Raw genomic sequence first — 11,652 nt, forward strand, 5'->3', positions numbered from 1 at the left:
CTTTCTCTTTCTTTGTTTTTTTCTCTCTCTTTCTCTACTCTCTCTCTCCCTGTTTCTCTGTTTCTCTGTCTCTGTCTCTCTCTCACTCATTCACTCCCTCCCCCCCCCCCCCTCTCTCTCTCTCTCTTTCTCTCTCTTTTGCCTCCGTCTACCTAAACGTTGATCGATATTCCTATCTCTCTCTTCCTTTTATCCTTCTGTTGTTTACTCTATTTCTCCTTACTCTAAATCCACCTTTATTCTGCCTTACCCCCCCCCCCTCTCTCTCTATTTTGCATCCCCTTTACCTAAATATTGATCGATCTTCTAATATCTCTCTCCTCCTTTCATCGTTCTGTATCTTACTCCATTTCTCCTTGCTCTAAATCCATCTTTATTCTCTCTCTCTCTCTCTTCCCCTCATCTTTTTTTCCTTCCTCTCACTTCCCCTAATCCTCCTCATTTCCCTATCTCTCCCCATCTCCTCTTCTGCCTCTCTCTCCCTTCGTGTTATGCCCCCAGCCTCCCTCCTTTCCCTCCTCCCTCTCCCCCAGTCTCCCCTTCTACCTCTCTCTCCCTCCTCGTTTAGCACTTCTTCTCCCTTCCTCTCCTTCCCTCCTTTCCCCTCCGTCCCTCCCTCCCTCCCTCCCTCCCCCTCCTCCCCTCCCAACCCATCTCAATATACATCCGCCATCATCACTCCCTCCTTTACCTCCCTCCTACTCCCCCCCCCTGGCTTCTCTCGCCGCCAGCACGGATATGCAAATCAGTTCCCAAAAGCCAAAGTGTCTCTTGTATTACAGTTCCCGCCATCTCTATTCTCCACATTACCCTATTTATCAGCGCCATTAGCATCGTCTTCAACTGTCAGCCGCGTCACCATCCAAGCGACCATCACCACAGCCAACACCACCATCAGCCACCGGCCCTGTCACCATCCTCCCCCGGGGGCGGGAGTGACAGAGTTCCGAGCGTGGTTTACAGGGAGGATATCAAGAGGAGCATTGAGCAGGAGGGCCGGCCTGCGGGAGCGCCGTCGCTTGTTGCCGCGGAGGCCGACGGCGGCGGCGGCGGCGGCGGCGGCAGGTGGGGGGGGGGTGCTTTAAGGGCGGGTCTGCGCGGCTCGGCTTCTCTTGTGTCACTGGCTCTGTCTGTGTCTCTGTTTGTCTTTTTGTGTACACGAAAACACACACACACACAAACACACAAACACACACACACACAAACACACACACACACACACACACACACACACACACACACACACGCACACACACACACACACACACACACACACGCACACACACATACACACACACACACACAAACGTACACACACAGTGCAGTACAGCGCTTACAGGTTGTTAAATGCGAAGATCGAGCAAGGGCTGGTCTGCTCTACAAGCCTACTAACCATGGGTTCTGTCAGGATCACAAAGGAAGAAATAAAGACGGGTTTCAGAGACGGTACAGGAAGGGCAATTTAAGCCACACCTTGGGCACCGCGGAAGGAATATTGCTAATTTGGCTAATGGGAACAAGGACATAGCCATAGTGAGTAACGAAGAAAAAGTCGTAGAACGAGACAACGAGGACAATAAATTGATTGTCGATATTCTCAAGGTCATAAATCCCGGATTGTCGGAGCAGAATGCCATAGCTCACAGGAGGTTGGGATTATTCAAAAAGGGAGAGAAAAGCCCTTTTAAAATGACATTTATGAATAAGCAAATGGTAACTGCTTTAATAAGGAAAGCTAAAATACTGGCCACCCACGAAGAATATAAGAAAACTGGAGAGGAGAAAAAATGACAGAGAAATGCTGTAGGAAAAATAGAAGAGGATAAAGAACAAAAACGAACAAAGGACTGAATAAGAAGGAAAAACATGTTCATTTGGACGGTGAGAGGTCTCCACGCAAAAGAATTCTACTATCGGAACCAAATTGTAGAGGCAGACGAACATTAGCCTTACAGCCAAAAGGAAATCTGAAAGATATAGAAATAATCTATATAAATGGTTTGTCTTCGAAGTTTCTAGAACTAGATTCAGAAACTGAAATTTATAAACCAGATTCAATATATATCACAGAATCCAAACTGGATCCCTCCATAGACTATGTAACATTAGGACTCACACAGACTATAATGTTTGGAGAAAAGATAAAGCAGATGGAAATGGAGAGGTAGGTAGTAATATTTACAAGGAAAGGAATTATAAAGTTGAAGCAAGACCCTATAGTGGAACAAGACAATTCAGGTAGAAACAAATGGGGTAAACAGAATAATAACCACGGTATACATGCCACCTCATACATCAGAGATCACAAATACAAAAGAAATTCTTTTATCAGGTGATTTTAATAGCACATTCGTGGAATGCTAAATTACTGTAATTCCTAAATAAATATTACCTTTTCCAGAATGTGACAGATCATACCAGGGTAAGAGGGCTAGACTATTTATGCTGGACCTAATATTCACAAAGCATATCGAGGATATTTAAGATATGGAGTACAGCTCTAGGAAAAGGTCACCATGTAGTAATTAAAATAAGGTCTGATACAAAAAAAGGTAAGGAAAGAAAGAGAAAGTACGATTACAATTGCAGTAATTCCAGAAGCCTTAAAGATTTCTTTGTAGGTATGTACTGGGAAACAATCCTGAATGAAGAAACGTTTATATGCAGTATTCAAAAAAGTTCATAAAAAAGTAGGAAATATAGTATGAAGATTCAAAACTAAAGCCAAAAACGGCAAAAAGTATTAAAAAGTATTGCAAAGTTTATAAAAAAAAAGGAAATTTAGTATCAAGATTCAAAACTAAAGCAAAAATTGCCAAAATATAATGACAAATACAAGAAAATGATAGATAACAAGCAGCTCCTTTGGAAAAGGTTCAGAAGACAGATCTCTGGCAGCGTATGAAAAGTATAAATGAGTATACCCAAACCATAAGGGAGACGATATTAGACTATATATATATATATATATATATATATATATATATATATATATATATATATATATATATATATATATATATATATATATATATATATATATATATATATATATATATATATATATATATATATATATATATATATATATATATATATGTATATATATAGATTCATATACGCATATATATGTAAATATAAATATGTATATGCACACACACATGGTAATGGAATGGTGATGACTGTGACCTTGGTGATGGATATAGAATATGGTTATGGCAACATTGATCATGATTTTGTTAATTGGGAAGATGACTTCTTTGCTAATGATAATGACTTTGAGAGCAGTGGAGATTTTGAAAATGATGATGGTTTTGGTTAATGGTGATGACCTTTAGAGCTGATGTGACTTTCATGGCGGTGATGATGAATATGATAATGCCGAGATCTTGAACGATGGCATCAACGTGATGACCTGGATGAGTTGGTGGTGAGGACTCTAGTAGTGATGAGGCGACTCGCGGTGACTCGCCTCGGCGCCGAAAGGGGAGCGTGAGTCACAACCCGGGAGGGCCCTGGATCAAGCATAATTCGCCGTTATCGAGGCACCTCTTTGAGAATTTGCGGAGCTGATTCTGCCAAGGGAAGATCTGGACTTGGCCTGACCTTTGAGGGCGCCCTGTGATCCCATTGCCGCCATTCTCTCCGTCTTTATCTCGCTTCGCTTTATTCGTCCTCCTCCTCCTCATGCTCCTTTTCCTCCTCCACCTCTTCCTCTTCCAAAACCTTCTCTTCCTCCACTTTCTCCCCTCTTCTTCCTCCTCTTCCTCTACTTCCTCCACCTTCTCCTCCTCCTTCTCTCCTTCCTCGTCGCCCTCTCCTGTTCTTCTTTCTCCTCTTCCTTCTTCGCCCTCCTCCTCTTCCTATTCTTTGTCCTCCTCCTCCTATTCCTCGTCCTCCAGGAGGAGGAAAAACCCCTCCTGGTCACCTCCTTACAAGACCTCCTTGTATCTCGATCTCCCTCCTTTTACTTTCTCTATATATCTTACTCTTTGAAATGCACATAAAAGCAAACGAACACACACACACACACACACAAATCCACACACACATACACACACACACACACACACACACACAAATCCACACACACACACTCACACACACACAAATCCACATACACACACACACACTCACACACACAAATCCACACACACATACACACACAACCCTTCCTCGCCATATAAATCGACCCCCACCATGTATATAAGGGACATCACGTCACTGAGGCATTTCAGTGTCTGTAGCACGGTCACAGGGGAAGAGTCAAGCGCCCTTCTATTACGTTATAACCTCTCTACAAAGTCATACAAGGGGCTTCTACGCGAAAATCGATGGCCTCTCTAACGATGGTCCTTGTAGATGAGCTGGAGCATGGGCGTCTGAGTTTATTTAAGCAAACAGGCTAGGAATAGCGTGTCTGATGCAGTTAAGATGAAGAGATGGTTATCAGGTGAAGGGTGCTGTGCGATAGTGCCCTTGAAGACGGCATTATGGTCATGTGTAATATGTCACACACACACACACACACACACACACACACACACACACACACACACACACACACACACACACACACTCTCTCTCTCTCTCTCTCTCTCTCTCACACACACACACACAAACATACACACAAACACACACTTACAAAAACACTCTCACAAACAAACACACGACAAATAAATCGAAAGCCTGCAAACTCACAGACTACGATGAGAATCCAAACATTTCCCTTTCTTTTTTCATCTTCCTTCTCCAAAAAAGGAAGAAAAAACTTATCTCCCACTTTTTCACATTGTTAGCAAATCCACCGCCACGTCGTTCCTAGAAGCACTGACGTATCAGGAATAGTATTAGATCAATAGTTGGGACAATAAGCATCATTCCGAGGGCTTATTGGAGTGATACGTGAAGCCCAGTGCCAGAACTCACTTCCCTTTTGGTACAGAGATGACCTCTTATTGCCTTGTTTTTACCTATTGTCGATTTCCGCATTTGCCTAAGAAGTTGATGATTACATTTCAAAACCGTGTTTGATAAAGATGCAGAAATATGTATAGACACCAAAGAAGTTCAATGGAAGCCAAAACGTGGACTTTTTTTGGTAAGCGAGTGCTTCTTTGTCAAGGTCGGGGATCTGGAGAGAGACAGATTGGTCAAACTGGTCGGAAAAATCCCTTTGACAGGATACGCGTGATGTTTCCAGGGTTCTTTTTGCTCCATTCCTGTTCCGTCAAAACCAGGCCCTGCTTACTATATAGAAGAAATGGGGGTTAATTTTGTTTACTCGTGCCAAAAAGAACACTCGAATCAGTACATCTATAAAGGTAATTTCTGAAGATCTGACGTTCATAGGTAAAGGAACGAAATGGTCTGTGGTGTATTCGATATGAAATATGAAAAGGAGGTATTCATCCAGAAGTTGAAAGACTTGTGAGCCTATCATTAGTATTTAAAAATATACGCTCTCTCTCTCTCTCTCTCACACACACACACACACACACACACATATATATATAGACATAGATATAGATATATAAGTATATATATGCACACACACACACACACACACACACACACACACACACACACACACACACACACACACACACACACACACACACACACACACACACACACACACACAAAACGCTTTATACACGTTCTACACAAATATCTTTTATTCAATGTTATCATGTCGAAAGCTCTCCTGTGACTGGCTTAACCCTCGGTAAACTAGGCAAGCACCATCAGCAGGCGGGGAAGAGGTGCTACAGTCAGCGGATTCCCTGAGACCTTGTTCCAGCTCTATTTTCTTACGTCAACGTCACCCCACTCGTCTACGGTACGAATTCGCTCCAGTATATAGTGTATATGCGCTGTATATACACTGTCGGAATAGCAATAAGAAAATAAAGATATTTAAGAATCGATTTCTTAATTGTTGTTCGTCCTCTCCATGTACTTTCTCTCTTTGTTTTTCTTTTTTCATATTATTGTTGTTATCTTTATTTTTCCTTCTTATAAGACTATGCAATCAACTCTTATTTTGTTCCTTTCACGTCATACTGATACTCGAATAGTCTCCTAATTCACATTCTTTAACGAGTAAGATTTATGACAACAGTTTACAAGACGAACGACCTATAGGCCATATAACAAGCAAGGAGGGAAGGCTGCCGGCGGTGTACTTCGTAAAGTTTGTCAAATAGATCTATCGAAGAAAGTGGGAGGGGCAGACACGCATACTAACAGACAGACAGAAGATAGAGTGGACAGAAAAGAAAGAGCGGTAAGAATCCAGCAAATAGGAGAGGGAGAGGGAGAAGGGGAGAGAGAGAGAGAGAGAGAGAGAGAGAGAGAGAGAGAGAGAGAGAGAGAGAGAGAGAGAGAGAGAGAGAGAGAGAGAGAGAGAGAGAGAGAGAAAGGTGGAGGGAGGAGAGAAACGGACAGACAAAGATAAAGAAAGGAGGAGAAAACAGAAGTGAGGGAGAGAGAGAAGACAATAAATAAAGAAAGAATAATCGACATAGAGAGAGACACACACACACAAACACACAAAATAAGAACGAGAAGAATAAAATAAGATGCACTGGGGAAGCAGAAGAGGCGAGGGGAAAGAAATGGGAAATGGGACGGAAAGAATTGGGGACGTAGAAAGGGGGAAGGCAGAGACGTAAATAGAAATTGATAAGAATCACCGAGAATTTTTGGCAGGCACGACAGCAATAAAACGTTCATTATCATACGCTTGGCTTCCGTGGCATCGTACATTACCCTCCTTATTGTTGTACAGTTCCGTTGTGACTGCGCCCACGGACCACGGGAGATGGGCGTGAGTGGTCTGGCTCGCGTGCTCTCCTTTCTCCTTTCTCTCCTCTGATTTGGTTTCTCTTTCTCTTGGCTTTGTTTTTCTCTTGGCCTTTCGCTGCCTGTCTGTTTGTTTGTTTGTCTGTCTGTCTGTCTGTCTGTCTGTCTGTCTGTCTGTCTGTCTGTCTGTCTGTCTGTCTGTCTGTCTGTCTGTCTGTCTGTCTGTCTGTCTGTCTGTCTCTCTCTCTCTCTCTCTCTCTCTCTCTCTCTCTCTCTCTCTCTCTCTCTCTCTCTCTCTCTCTCTCTCTCTCTCTCTCTCTCTCTCTCTTTCTCTCTCTCTCTCTCTCTCTCTCTCTCTCTCTCTCTCTCTCTCTCTCTCTCTCTCTCTCTCTCTCTTCCTCTGTTTATCTCTCTCTTCCTCTGTTTATCTCTCTATTTATCTGTCTGTCTGTCTCTATATGATGAAAATAAAAGAATAGATATTTTCATAGCACAAAAGATGCAAAAGTTTCGACTTCATCTTCATCATAAATACGTGAATGTGTTTCTGATGACGATGACGCCGAAGGCAGTCAAATGCATCCCTTTCGGTAAGTTATCCATTTTCGTTATACAAAATAAGGATGACACTAATGATAATGATAAGGGTGATAAAACTGATAATAATGACGTCGATGACAATAACAGTAATGGTAATAATAACAGAAGCAATAACAATAATGATTATGATGATAATCATCATCATTATAACAACAACGACATAATAGTAATAACGCTGATAAAAGTAATAGTAATACTACTAATAATGATGCTAGTAATAATAGTAATAATGATGATAATGACAATGACAACAATAGTTATGATAATAATGATAATAACGATGATGATGACCATGAAAATAATAACAATAATGATAATGATAATGTCAGTAATGGTAATTGTAATAAAGATAATAATAAAGATGTTAGCAATAATGATTATGAAAATCATAATAATGCTAATAATGATAATAGTAATTATGATAATGATAATAATGATAATGATAATGACAGTAATAACTATAATGACAATAACAGTAATAGTTTTTATCATCATAATAATGATAATAACAATAAGAATGATAATGATGATAATGATTATAGCAATAATAATAACAATAATAATATTAGCAATGATGAAAGTAATAATAACAATAATGATAATGATAATAATAGTGATAATAATAATAGTAATAATAATAGTGATAATAATTATAATGATAATAGTGATAATAATAATGATAATAATAGTGATAATAGTAATAGTAATAATAATAATAATAATAATAATAATAATAATAATAATAATGATAATGATGATGGTGATAACAGTGATAATAATAATAACAATGATAATAATGATAATGATAATAACAAAAATAATAATAATAATGATGATGATGAAGATGATAACAACAACAACAATAATAAAGATAATAATGATAATGATAATAATAATAATGATAATGATGACATTGATAGTAACAACAATGATGATACCAAAAGAGAACCAAGACCAAACAGACCTTTAAAAACGAGTCATTTCACTAAAACCACCCAGTTTATGGCAAAGAATCAGCTGGGTGTCATGCGCTGTTGTCCTCGCCCGTAGCTCGCCGATATCCTATTGCATGTCGCCGTCAGCCCCTGCACTCAAATGGCTGACAGTTACGACCTTGCCTCTATTTTCTGACAGCTGTTATCTGCTCTCCCAGCTTTGTTTAGGCATCCAATTAACCTTGGGACTGGGCTGTTTGGGTCGTTGTAAAGGGGCTGGAAGGGTGACGGAGCTGGGGTCGTGGGTGTGACGGTGTTATGTGTGCGTGCGTGCGTGCGTGCGTGCGTGCGTGTGTGTGTGTGTGTGTGTGTGTGTGTGTGTGTGTGTGTGTGTGTGTGTGTGTGTGTGTGTGTGTGTGTGTGTTTTGTCTCTTTCTCAGTCTGTCTGACTGTCTGTCGGAGGAATATTCGGGCAATCAATAAGAACATTTTAGCCACGAAATCACGGGAGACATATGGGCTGCAAGACGCTAAGTGACCTGAGGGCGCCCCCCCAAGCCGTACCCAGGCGCCGCCGGAAGACGCGCCGTTGACCTGACGTGGCCGAGATCCGCTGCCCAAGCGGAACCGAGGAACTCTCCAGGACGCGTCGGAACGGGCAGTTCGCGCTGAGACACGCCACCGTCAACACCCTTGGCTGACCTCTACTTAACGTCCGTGCTATCCGTGCCCTTCTCTCGTGACCCCGCTTACCGCTTGAAGAATAAAGACATAAGAAGCACCACGGCCTTTGTCTACACCCATTTGTGAATCCCTCACACTCTGTCTATTTGTTTTTGTCTGTCTACTGGACGTAATAGATTTCTCAAATCAAATCTCTCTCTCTCTCTCTCATTCACTCACTCACTCACTCTCTCTCTCTCTCTCTCTCTCTTTCATTCACTCACTCACTCACTCACTCACTCACTTACTCACTCACTCACTCACTCACTCACTCACTCACTCACTCACTCACTCACTCACTCACTCTCTCTCTCTCTCTCTCTCTCTCTCACTCTTACTCACTCACTCACTCACTCACTCACTCACTTACTCACTCACTCACTCACTCACTCATTCTCACTTTCTCTCTCTCTTACTCACTCTCTCACTCTTACTCACTCACTCTTAGTCAGTCTCTCTCTCTCTCTCTCTCTCTCTCTCTCTCTCTCTCTCTCTCTCTCTCTCTCTCTCTCTCTCTCTCACTCCTCTCTCACTCTTACTCACTCACTCTCATTCTCTGTCTATCTCTCTCACTCTCTGTCTCTCTCTCTCTCTCTCTCTCTCTCTCTCTCTCTCTCTCTCTCTCTCTCTCTCTCTCTCTCTCTCTCTCTCTCTCTCTCTCTCTCTCTCCTAACCCCCCCCCCTCTCTCGCCCTCTCTCTCTCTTTCTCTTTTTTTTTTTAACTTTATTACAGTTTAATATACTGACATTACTAATTTTGGGTCGTTTTCCTGCTAGAACATTTAGTGATGAAGCTAAAGTTATCCTTAGCATGACCCATGAAATAAAATAGAAATAAAAAACTAGCTAAAATCAAGGTAGTTTATCACACTTAAAAAGTTATCCGAAATCATACTGCAGCCTCCACAGGTGTACTGCTGTTTTGAACTGTTGGAGTGAGGTTGAAAGCTGCAAATCCGTCTCTCGCACCAGCTGATTCCACATTCTGGAGTACTTCGGCAGAAATGTTCGTAAAAAGGTCTGTGTTCTCGCGAAGGGAACGTGAAGTTCGTGACTTCGGCTGTGGCTGTTCCTTGTGTTGTAGGTTGAGGGAACCTCGGGCTGAAGTCGTAGGGTGGCGAGGTGAGGGCTATTCTGCTGGTGGACCTTGTAGAACACACACAACGCCGCCACGTCCCTGCGGTGCTGGAGAGACTGGAAATAGACCGGGCGATCATTTTCCCTCATCTTGAATTCCACAAGGCGGCGGGCTTGGTTCTGTACTCTGTCGAGTAGGGTAAGGAAGGACGCGGGGGAGGACGACCATACCAGAGGGGAATATTCCATCAGGGATCGAACTTGGGAGTTGTACAGCATGCAGCAGCCTCTGCTGTCTAGGAGATGGGAGATTCGACGTACGCATGCCAGTTTACGAGCTGCTCTTTTGGCCACATCTTTTACGTGACTAGTGAATGTCAGCTGATTGTCAAATTGCACTCCTAGGATGTTTATTTCTTTCGTCAGATCGAGTGTTTTCCCATCAACACTAATGGAGGGGGTTAGTGTGCTCTGTCGACGGGAAATAAACATGACCTGGGTTTTATCAGGTGCGAGTGTGACCTGCCATCGTCGGCCCCACGAAGTGATCAGTGATAACTTATTATTAATATGTTCAGCTGTGGCAGCGCGTTCATGCTTTTCACATGTAAATGATAAAGTGCAGTCGTCAGCATATGCATGGGCTTCTGGGATCAGATGTAGAATGTCATTGAAATAGACGTTCCATAAGAGCGGGCCAATGACGCTGCCCTGCGGTACACTTGCACTGATTGGGTGTTCACTTGAAGTGTAGCCATTTACCACTACTTGGAGAGTTCTTCCTCGTAGATAATCTTGAATCATCTTCAGGAGGTCACCATCAATGCCAAAGCTTTTTAGTTTTGAAATAATACCTTCGTGCCATACTCTGTCGAAGGCACCTGCGATATCCAGGGCAACGACATAAGTTTCTTTGCCAGCATCAAGGGATTTGTTCCAGTTGGTGACTAACTGTAGTAGTAGGTCGGATGCTGATCTCTTTGATCTAAAGCCAAACTGCTTGCTACTGAGTAGGTGGTTGCTGTCAAAGAAACTTGTCATTCTGTTCACCAGAATTTTTTCATAGATTTTGCCTATGATCGAGAGGAGTGAGATTGGCCTGTAGTTTTCAGGGAGTGCCTGGCTTTTCTTTTTATGCACTGGCACTACTCTAGCCTGTTTCCAGATAGCTGGCCACTTTTGCTGTTGGAGACAGTTTTGGAATAAGGTGGCCAGAGGAGTTGCAAGCTGGTCAGCACACTTTTTAAGAATGTGGGGACTTACGTTGTCAGGTCCAAAGGCTTTATTAACCTCAGTCTTAAGATGATATTTAACTTCATCAGCACGAATGACCAGTGTGTTAAGTCTCTGATTTGTCATTGATGGAAGCTGAGGAGGCGTGCGGTCAGGTTCACGAATTCGCATCTTCTGAGAGAAGAAGGAGGCAAGTAATTTGGCTTTGTCCTGACTAGATGTTGCTACGTTTCCATCTGGTTTATATAATGGTGGAATGCAGTCTTGGGTCGTGAGG

This window comes from Penaeus vannamei, chromosome 15 (genome assembly GCF_042767895.1).
Source record: "Penaeus vannamei isolate JL-2024 chromosome 15, ASM4276789v1, whole genome shotgun sequence".
In the NCBI taxonomy this organism is placed as follows: domain Eukaryota; kingdom Metazoa; phylum Arthropoda; class Malacostraca; order Decapoda; family Penaeidae; genus Penaeus; species Penaeus vannamei.